The following is a 10,534-nucleotide window of genomic DNA, read 5'->3' on the forward strand; positions in this document are numbered from 1 at the left end:
GAGGTACAGTTCGGTAGCCCTAATGCTACCTTGTATGCTTTTCTAATCATAGACTCTACTTTGGCTTTTTCACTACTGTCTAATTTTAAGTATGGGAGTGCGTAGACAAGCCTGCTTATTACATATGCTTGTACTATTTTGCAAAGTTCCGTCTCCTTCACTCCCTTTCTTTTGCTTGCAATTCGTCTAATTAGTCTTACCGTCATATTGACGGTTGTCTGGAGTTTTTCTAGTGTTTCCTTGTTCTTGCGGTTCGACTGAAGGAAGAGTCCTAGGATTCTTATAGTTTGAACTTCCTTTACAGGGAGCCCTTCCATCCAGATTTTCAGTGGAGGCGGAGGTTTGTAATTTTTTGCTCGAGGGCCCCTTGGTTTGTATCTGATTAGAAATAATTCGGACTTGGAGGGCGAGCAGGTTAGCCCTGCTTTACCTGCCAGGTCCAGGTCATGTATAATGTCTACAGCTTGTTGCAGGGTATCCTCTATCTGACCATCGCTGCCAGTTGTGGTCCATAAAGTGATATCATCTGCGTAGAATGTGTGTTGCAGCCCCGGGATGGCTGCTAATTTAGAAGGAATTTTAATTAGTGAGAGATTAAAAAGGAAGGGTGACAGGACCGAGCCCTGTGGCATTCGTTTACCTCCAAGTGAGATAGAGTCTGATTTAATCTCTCCCACTGCTATCTCTGCCGTTCTGTTACTGAGAAATGACTTGATGTACTGGAAAGTTCTTTCCCCTGGGTTGATGTCCGAGAGATTCCTTAAGATAGCATCGTGCGTGACATTATCAAACTCCTTGTTCAAATCCAAGCCTAATATGGCTTCAGTTCCTCTGCTGCGTTCAATGCCTATGATGTCTGCCTTGAGTTGCAGCATAACAACTTGGGTAGAAAGATTAGCCCTAAAACCTAGCATGGAGTTAGGGAGTAAGTTATTGTCCTCAGCGTATGCTTGTAGCCGATTGAGAATTATATGTTCCATTAACTTTCCTAAGCAGGATGTTAAAGAGATTGGGCGTAGATTCTCTATACACAATTTCTTGCCTGGCTTTGGAATGAACGTAATCTTTGCATGTTTCCATTCTTGCGGAATGTTTTCGTCTGTCCAGTATTTGTTCATGAAATCAGTGAGTGCTTTCACTGACCCTGCGTCCAAGTTTCTAAGTGCTTTGTTAGTAACACCGTCAGGTCCGGCTGCAGACGTGGTGCGTAGTTTCCCCATGGCAAGCCACACTTCCGACTCCGTAATCGCAGCGTCCAACTCCTCGTTGGGTGTTCCCTGATAGTTTGGCAGCGGTCCATCTGGGGTTGTGTTTAAGTATCGATCTCGTAGTTCCGTTAAGAACTCCTCTGGGGTGCCTTGGTACTGATGCACTAATCTCATAAGTTGACCTCGTTTAGTTGATTTAGCCTCTGTGGGGTCAAGAAGGTGCCTTAGCAGATGCCAAGTTTTCCGGCACTCGAGCTTGCCATTCATGCGGTCGCAAATTTTCTCCCATTGTTTGTGTTGAAGCTCTAGAGTATATTTTTCAATTAGTCGCTGCAGCTGTGCAATTCCCTTTTTAAGATTTTTGTTGTGTTTGTTCCTCTTCCAGCGGTTCCTCAGGCTTTCTCAGGATGGTGTCGGCTTGCTCTCTTTCCGTCTTGGTGGTTGCATGGTACGGCAGGGAGTACGTGACTCGGCTGACGATGAGGCTGTTGACGAGTTTGAGGGTGTCTTCCTCTCTCATTCCGTGTCTTTTCTGGGAGACTCGGTTGATCATGCGGCCCACCTGTTCCGCTGCTTTGCTTAGCAGGCTGATGGTGTGGCTGCACGTGCGGCTGCTTTGCAGCCACATTCCCAAAATTCTAATCATGTTCTTCTCGGGGATGTGTTGTCCCTCGAGGGTGACTTCTAGTGTTGCCTGGGTGGGATGTTTGCCAATTCTGAGGAGTTCCGATTTTTCCGTCGAGAATCGTAGGCCCCGTTCTTTGGTGTAGTTTTCCACGCAGGTGGCAGCCTCTTGCAGCCTCTCTTGCTTTTCACCGAGTGATCCCTGAGTGGTCCAGATTGTGACGTTGGCGTACATAGCGTGCTGGATACCTTGGATATTCTTTAGTCTGTTTGCTAAGCCGATCATTGCCACGTTGAAGAGGACGGGCGATATGACGGATCCTTGGGGTGTGCCTTTGCAGGGGGTGTGAAAGACGTCGCTTCTCAGCTCGCCCAGGCCCACTGTTGCTGTTGTGTTGCTTACGAAGTCCCTGATGTAGTCGGGGGCTCTCTTCCCGCAGTTGGTATTGTTTATGCCCTCCACGATGGCCGCGTGGCTCACGTTATCAAATGCCCCTTTTATGTCGAGGGCCATGACCACGTTTTCGCCCGCTTTTGGCATCGTCTCGAGCACTTCCTTCTTGAGTTGGAGTAGCACGTCTTGTGTAGAGAGGTTGGCCCTGAATCCAAACATACTGTCCGGGTACAGTTGCTCTTTCTCCAGATAAGATTGAATTCCTCTGGTGATTACTTTCTCGTAGAGTTTTCCCAGGCACGACGTGAGGGATATCGGCCTGAGGTTCTCTATTTGTAGCTTCTTGCCTGGCTTCGGAATCATTACGACGACGGCATGTTTCCCTTCCGCCGGAACTCTTCCTTCTTGCCAGAGTGTGTTGAGGTATTTGGTTAGTTGGTTGATTGCATCGTCGCAGAGATTTCGCATCAGGGAGTTCCGGATCTTGTCCGCTCCTGCTGCCGTGTTTTTTGTTGCCGATCTGATCGTATCTACTACTTCTTCCCTCGTGATGGGTCTGTCCAACCCAGTCTGTGGGAAACTCAAGAGCAGATAGGAAGGACACCTCTACCAAGAGGGAACAGCCTTGAACAGAGCTACACACACATTATTGAAGGACAGACTCTGGGTTCGGCTCATCTTAAATGGCTACGATTGCATGCATATGATGCATACTCCCTACTGGGGTTAAGGTTACAAGAGTTAGAACTAGTGTAATCTTCGTAACCTCGATGTGCTTCATAAAATAGGTTTGGTTTACGTGGTTTAACTTTCGAAAGCGGCTCAGGCTATGAGTGAAGCCGTAGTGAAGGGCTGCAGAATGTTTGGCCACCTGGGGTTCATTAACATGCACTTACATTGCACAGTACACGAGTTTCTTGCTTTACACCTCCATCGAAAAGCCGCAGTCGTGGCCAGGCTTCCAGAAAATAGTCTTGCATTATATAGCTAATGTTTTTTATTGGTTCTTGCTGAGCAACACAGCGAATTTGTTTGTACCAACTACTAGTACTCCTTATGACAAGCAAACCTTCACCTACAGGCGACCATCTATAATGAACTAATAATGAAGATTTCGCTACTTCCTGCAAAGAAATCTCTTCAAACAGTTTTGCTCGCAGGCATCAGCCTTCCATTTTTATGATTATTTCTTGCTGAGCACTGCTGTTTATGGTGCTCATTCATTGCCGTTATACGACCTTTTTCATTGTTGTGTTTGTGTCACATGGTCTGCGTATTGCCTGCTATTCTATCATTTGCTGTTTGCTTATAACTTTCGTGTATCACTGGCCATCGTATTGCCACATTGCCAATCAGCAACTTGTTGGTACCTTGTCAAGCAATACAAGTTTTTATTCTTGCACTCCTACTTCTGAAAGCAAAAGTACTTGCTCTTGGTCTAGTTGGTTCATCATAAAGCTGAATGGCACAGAAGGAACAAACACAGGAAGGCACAGCAGTTGCGCTTTTTCTGTCTCTGTCTTCCTGTGTTTGTTCCTTTGCGCCATTCAACTTTATTCTTAAAGTAGTATAGTGAATGAAATGCATTCACTATATAGATCTCTCCAATAAGGGCCCGCTGGGTATCGCGATATTTTTTCCTTAGGGTGTTGCATGCACCTAATGCTAGCCCAGTGAAAGCGGATGCCTCTGACCGAAAAAGCTGTTGGTGCTTACAATCATATTAAAGTAAACATTTGATATCTAGGCGAAGATTAAGCAATAGTTGCGAGAATTTTTTTCCTTTTGCTCATGAAGGTAACGAAATCATGTCGGTCACAGGGGGAAGCTTCATATTTTTGTACACATCATCCGCACACAAAGCAAACACAAAAATTTGATGGAAATGTGACCTAATGGTGAGAGCTTTGATAAACTTACAGTGTGACAAATTTCATTAAATTCCCATCCCAACTCCTCAAACGAAAGTACGCTTTCTGTGAACAATTTTATGTCATTACTATTTTGCTGTTGTCGAAATTCCTCAGTGTTCCATCATCGCTTGCCCCTCAATAAATCAGTTATGTTGCAAGAAAAATATCAGCCTTGTAGCAAACAGTTCCTGGTGAACATGCAACAGCCAGTGGTTCTCAGTGGAAAAGCAGGTGGAGTGTTACTGTGAGATCAGCAACAATGTACTTGCAACAGACTTGTTTGATTATTGCACTTCCACCTGTGTACCCCTGTAGCGTATGCATGTGCTCTGTTAATAAGTAATGCTGCAAGCTACTATGGTAGCCAGGCCACAGAACCGAATTCACTGTTTAAAACACAATACAAAACTTTCAGCAGTAAAAGATCTGAGTTTATCTCATCACATGCTGCAATATCATGAAAAATCAAATAACTTCCAGCTCTTCTTTTGATCACTCTTTATTGGGCGAGTCATTATTTTCGTTGTCTAAACATTTCGCAAGCAGTTGCGCCATACTTGCACTTATAGCATTCGCTTCCTGCTGGAGGCGCACCATTTTCTTGCACATTTTGTGTGCCTTGCGATCAGCCTTTGCCGCTGCCTCGCTTTCTCTTTTATGGAGGGCAACTTGCTGGTCTGTAACAGATCCTTGTCGCTTGTGGCGGCTCTTTTGGAGTTCCCTTCTTCTGGCCCTTTTGCCAGCACCGGCACTGCTGTTTGCCCCTGCAGCGGCACTGCTGCTTGCGCCAGCACAGGCTCTGCTTGTGTCGCCGCAGCTGTTGCCTGTTCTTAGCAGTAGAGGTACTGAAGCACTGGGACTGCAAATGGGGGAGCTGGCCGCAATTTGTGAGAGGTGGACTTTGCCACTTCCTTCAGGCAGGCTGTCGTCCCATGACAGGAGCAATTTTGAGCCATCTGGTCCCTCATTGACTCCTGGCAGCTGCACATGATGAAACATACAATACAGCATGTTATCATCTCAAAAAGAGGTTAGATGTGTCCTAATGTAATGAAATCATCCGCTTCCACAATATATTACAAAAAGACAAACTTATGATGGCCAAACTGGAAAGAAGGCAGCGGTTCAAATTTTTGTTTTCCTGAACATAACTAAATAAATATATGAAGATACCGACATGTACATCAGCATTCCCTAGCCCCAAATTGCCATGAACCGATGGGTTCAGTTCAGTTTTTTTTCTGAATACGGTTGCGGAGTGCAATCGCCTTCCTTTAGGTTTATGTGACTCGAAATATTTAGAAGAAGTTGGAGGATTTTTGTATTGCTCTTAGTGTTGGTGTTGTGATGAATGTTGGATTTTATGTCCTTTAATTAACTTGTGGCTGTGGCGGCTAATGGTTTTATGGCTTTTATAATTGTGTGCCCCTCCTGCTTGGGCCAAAGTTGTGGCTCGCAGTATGTACAAATAAATAAATGAATGAACAGGTGAACAAGACACTATACCATGCTGATCAAAGTTAATAACAAGCAATATGTTAAACACTTGCAAGCATGTGGAGCATGGTTGACCAAGGGTAAACCCCGCTGATGAGGTTGAGTTGAACAAAAGTACATGGGAGGTTGAAGGCGCAGCCATTTGAAGACGCAAGTGCCATTTCCGCTCCCCATTGCCATTAATGCCTATGGTTGTGGGAGTAGCTTTCTCGACATACCCCCTTCCCCCCCGAGTCTGTCCAATGATAAGCCCTCGTCAACGTCAACATGATTCCAAAGGAAGGACTGGTGGGTTCGCTGGTTTATCATTCAAGGCTTAAAAACAGCATGAAAAATGGGATGATACAGAAAGAAGCAATAGACAGCACTGAACCTGCAATTGAGTGCATTTTATGTGAAACGGCAATAAATACAGAAAGCATACACAAAGAGCTTATAGACAAAAACGCAATACAATACAGATATTACTTATATACTTCGAACGAAGACAGCACAAAAAAGACCATAGAAGAGGACATGACACAAAGAACGCTTCTCATCTGTGGTTGTCCTTTTTTACGCTCTTGTTTATTCCAAGTATGAATCACCAACTAGCCCGCCACTATGTTTTATTGAATTACTTTGACATTACCGATATCACATAGAAATTTATTATCTACTTTGCTACTTCCCTTCAGTGCCCCTGTAGAGAAACAACAGTTCACAATAACATCTTATGATTCACAGGTTGCTGTATTACTCCATTCTATTCAAGCCCAGTTGCTAAAGGAACCTATGGATGACGATGGGTATCTAGAAAAAATAGGGATGGAAGTGAGGCTGCATGTGCACCGGTGTGAAAGATGAATTGTCATACAGCAGTCGCAATATTAATATATCACGCAGATAAAGGCACCAAAATTCTGGCGCGTACCACAATTTCATCTTACTAGAGACTTAAGTCGTATCCAATCGCAGTGTGTGCCTTTTAACATATGATTCCCACCTGAAGAAAACGGAGGTAACCTAAACTAGCAACGCTCATTGAACTCCCTGTACAACAAAGCGGTGTTTACTCTGGCACCATAACATTAAGTACATCAGGAGACAACCAGCTAACTACCAATATGTAGAATTGCTAGAATCAAAAACAAGGATTTATGGACGAGCAGTGCAATTTGCTTGGCTAGTTGGTTCACGCTTCATGATAAATAACAACAGCTCAAGGCGAAAATGTTGAAGTGGAGGCCAGTGCCCATGTTTGTGGGAGTGGTTTACACAACTGCTTGAGTCTGTTCTTTAATCTCTATTGTGACGACCCCCCCCCCCCCCCATAATGCGCAGGTCCACACGGGACGGAGAGGCAAAGAGACACCGTATGGCTCAGTTTAAACAAACAGATATATTCAATAATTATACAGCAGAGGCTGGGGTGTCCGAGCTTACGTGCCGACGACTTCATGGGGACGATGGAGGTGCTCCGGAGTTGAGCTCGAACGATTGCTGGCAGAAGCTGCACGCCGTCGGGCTTCGGCGCTGAAGGCCCCCTTGGCGAACGATGTCGTCCTGAACGTTTTTTTCTTCCGTACTCCTTGTCGATTTTTATATCCTCTTATCCCCACATTCTCTAGCGTGAGGATGTCCACGTTGGTGTGGGAGGGGCCTAGGGCTTTCACTTGGGCGCATAAACACACCACTGCACTTATGGTCTCGCCCCCGTCACGTGTTGAGTCCGAGGGAAAGAAGGTTGTCGTTGAGGTAGCGTCGGCTGTGGTAGACGGTCTCTGGCCCGCTGAAGGTTCCCTGCGGGTCACCGACTTCCGTTCTCCATCAAATGACACTCGCCACTCAAGGCCGGAACGCGAGGTCACTAAAAGGATGGGAAAGTGGTCCCTTGCCCTGGGATGTGCTCGGGAGGGTGTGTGATGATGCCCGCCGTCTTGTCACGGGGCCAGGCCCACCGAAACGAGGCCCCTTTGTCCCCGGCACGGTCACGGCAATTGGGGAAGATAACGCCCGTCTCCCCGCGGCGGCGGCGGTGGCGTTCGACACGTGCCGACACTGTGGAAAGGGGGTCCGGTTGTGCTTAAACCCCTTCGTTTTGGTCGTTCCCTCTTAACGAGTATGGCTCGGTAATTGGACGCAGCTGTCACCGGGGTCTTCTCCGTGCGGTCCATGGCGGCAGGCCCGAAAGCAATCCCACTCAAGTTGCTTGCAGCCATATACAGTAGAAACATGTGTGCTGGCTGCTTCCAAAACGAGACCGGCTGTCGCCGATCTCCTCTCTTCCAGCTGAATTGTTTTCCCTTGAGTGCTTTCGCCGCCACTGGGGGCTCCGTCTACGCCGCGCCGTCGAACGCGGACCCTCGTAGCACACACAAGGAACGTCACACTATTGTTGGCCAGCCTTTTATAATGAGTATATTTTCCGGACTGAGAAATGAGCAGCAATAGAATTCTGAAGTGTTCTGAACGATAGATAACACGCAATGTTGTAAATCACAAATTACCTCTAAATTTTCCTCGACTCGCCCATCATCTTTGGTGGGAAGGCAGCCAAGGAAACTGTGGAGCTGTCAGTAGAAGATCCATGGGACACCAGGCGGCCCTGTTGAAGTGCCAGTCCGTCTCAGCTGCCTGGACAAATAAACATGATGTGAGCTATTAAATGCGTTGCTAAACAACATTTGAAGGTTGCGATCACCGCATTTCTCTAATTGCATTAAGCTTCACTGTACACATCCTCAATGCATGACTAAAATTTCATAGATAAGTGTCTAATGCATATGCACAAGTACTGGTCAAAGTAATGAATGCAATTTACATTTGCAATGTGGCTAAACTAAATCCTGCTAGTTGCACCTTTGCAATTGAAGCCACGACTGTGCTTTATCGTTCAACTATTCTCATTCTAGCAATAACTTACGTAGCGAATTTCTAGATTTATTTCTTTCGTATATCTTTCCCAGGCTGCACTATGTACACTACTTCATAAATGCTGCTTGTACACAGTAAAGCCTGGTAAAGAAATATCAAATAAATCTAGAAATTCAACTAACTACATTGTTGCTCTTGCAGGTGGCCAGAAATAGGAATGCGTACAGCAGTGCTGTCAGCGCTGCAGCTCGCACTTTGCAAATAAAAACGACGAACAACACGTGTGTAACGAGGAAGACGAAGTTTGCATGCAGCGCCGTGCACACGTGCACGAGCGAATATTCTAACCGCTGTGTATGCTGCTCCTGCCTTGGGTCACGTGACAACTGTGCTTCGATAGAAACTGTGGAACATATCCTGCTTGAGTGCCCTGCGTATGCTAACAAGCGTGCGTACTATGATCATTGCATGCAGAAGCTCTGCCCAGTGCCCCTAACAATGGACAAAGTTTTAGGCCCCTTAGCCTGCTTCAGGCAACAGAGACTTGCAATGAACTTTCTTTTTACATATTTAAAAGACATTGGACATCTCGATAAGCTCTAAATTCACTTGCAGGTTACCTTCATGCATCCTTCTTGCAGTGAACTTTGTCAGCCCATTCGTCGGACTATGCACTCCATAATTCCATAGGTTACATCAATACTCGCCACTGCATCCTTAGTACCCATTTCATGGCTGCATTTTATCTTCGTGTTTTTTTTCCACGCTGCTCTCCTTCAGTCTTTATCTCCCAAATTCCCCTCCCTACGCAGAGTAGCATGCCAGCGATATTGAAACGCCGGCTAAATTCTCTCTTTCTTCATTAGAGTCTCTCTCTCTCTCTCTCTCTCTCTCGAGTCCTTACTACCTTAACAATGCATTCTCAATATCGTCTTCGGCACTCCAGAACTGTGGAACGACAGCGAAGAGAATCGACACCTTGCTCCCGCGACAACACATGCTACTGTTGCACATGCGAGGCTGACGTAAGCAGTTCAGCTGCACTGTTAAAACAGCGCAAAGAACCCGATGGCACGTGGATCGTTCGGTAGCGGTCGCACTTACCGGTATTTCTTGTTGAGGTTTTCCATTTTCAGCTTCACTTGTTTGCTGGAGTATGGACATTATCCCGGCGGAAGCCTGGCGTTCAGTTCCACTACAATTCCAGCATCTATCCGAGCGTTGCGCGTGTTACAGCGCAGCACAGGTAGCTGGTCCTCCCAGATACGTATCAGGGCCGCGGTTGTTGAATCAGGCCAGATGACACAACTCTGGGAGGACGAGTCACTCGATGTTGCTGCTGCCAAGGGCGCCGCCATCTTGTCGGTTAAGGTAGCAAACGGAGGTCGGGAAGTTCGGTTTGGGTAACTGTGGTTAGGTGGCGTAACTACAGTTTCGTCTGCCGTGTGAGCGCGGCTAATTATAGTTACGGGGCCATAGTTACCATAACCGTGGTTAAGGTCGCCCGTGTAAATACGTATGAGGGAACAGGACGAGTGCTTCGCCACAGTGAAGTGCTGTTTCTGGATGCACATCTGTGAGAGATGATTGTTTCTCATCTGAGATTAAGAGCATGGATAAGGGCAGAGGCTGTATAAACGCTCTTCCTTCAATAAATTGTGTTGAAGATGACAGCGCTCGTCCTGTTCCCTTACTCTTCGGTGTTGCCATTTTGCGCTCTCGTGTCTATCACGAATATGCACCAACAAGCCCAGTTGCAAGTACTTCTTTATGTTACCTGGGGGAAAGTTGAGAAAATTTTGAAAAGCCGGTCACTCTGTTGTGTGATATGGAAGTGTTCTTTTTGAGGATTTTTTTTAATGTTTGGGAGGTTGTTCTTGAAGAATAGTGTCATATTACAGCGCTGTGATGTTGGTTAGGATTCCTCAGACACATGATTATGAGTAGTTGCTTCCGCCATTTTTGTGGCATCGTTAATTATAAAGGCCGGGTATTGTTGTTTCTTGAGAATAACCCGCATGCGATTAGCGTTTTCGTGAAAA

This window comes from Amblyomma americanum, chromosome 7 (assembly GCF_052857255.1).
Source record: "Amblyomma americanum isolate KBUSLIRL-KWMA chromosome 7, ASM5285725v1, whole genome shotgun sequence".
Lineage (NCBI taxonomy): Eukaryota > Metazoa > Arthropoda > Arachnida > Ixodida > Ixodidae > Amblyomma > Amblyomma americanum.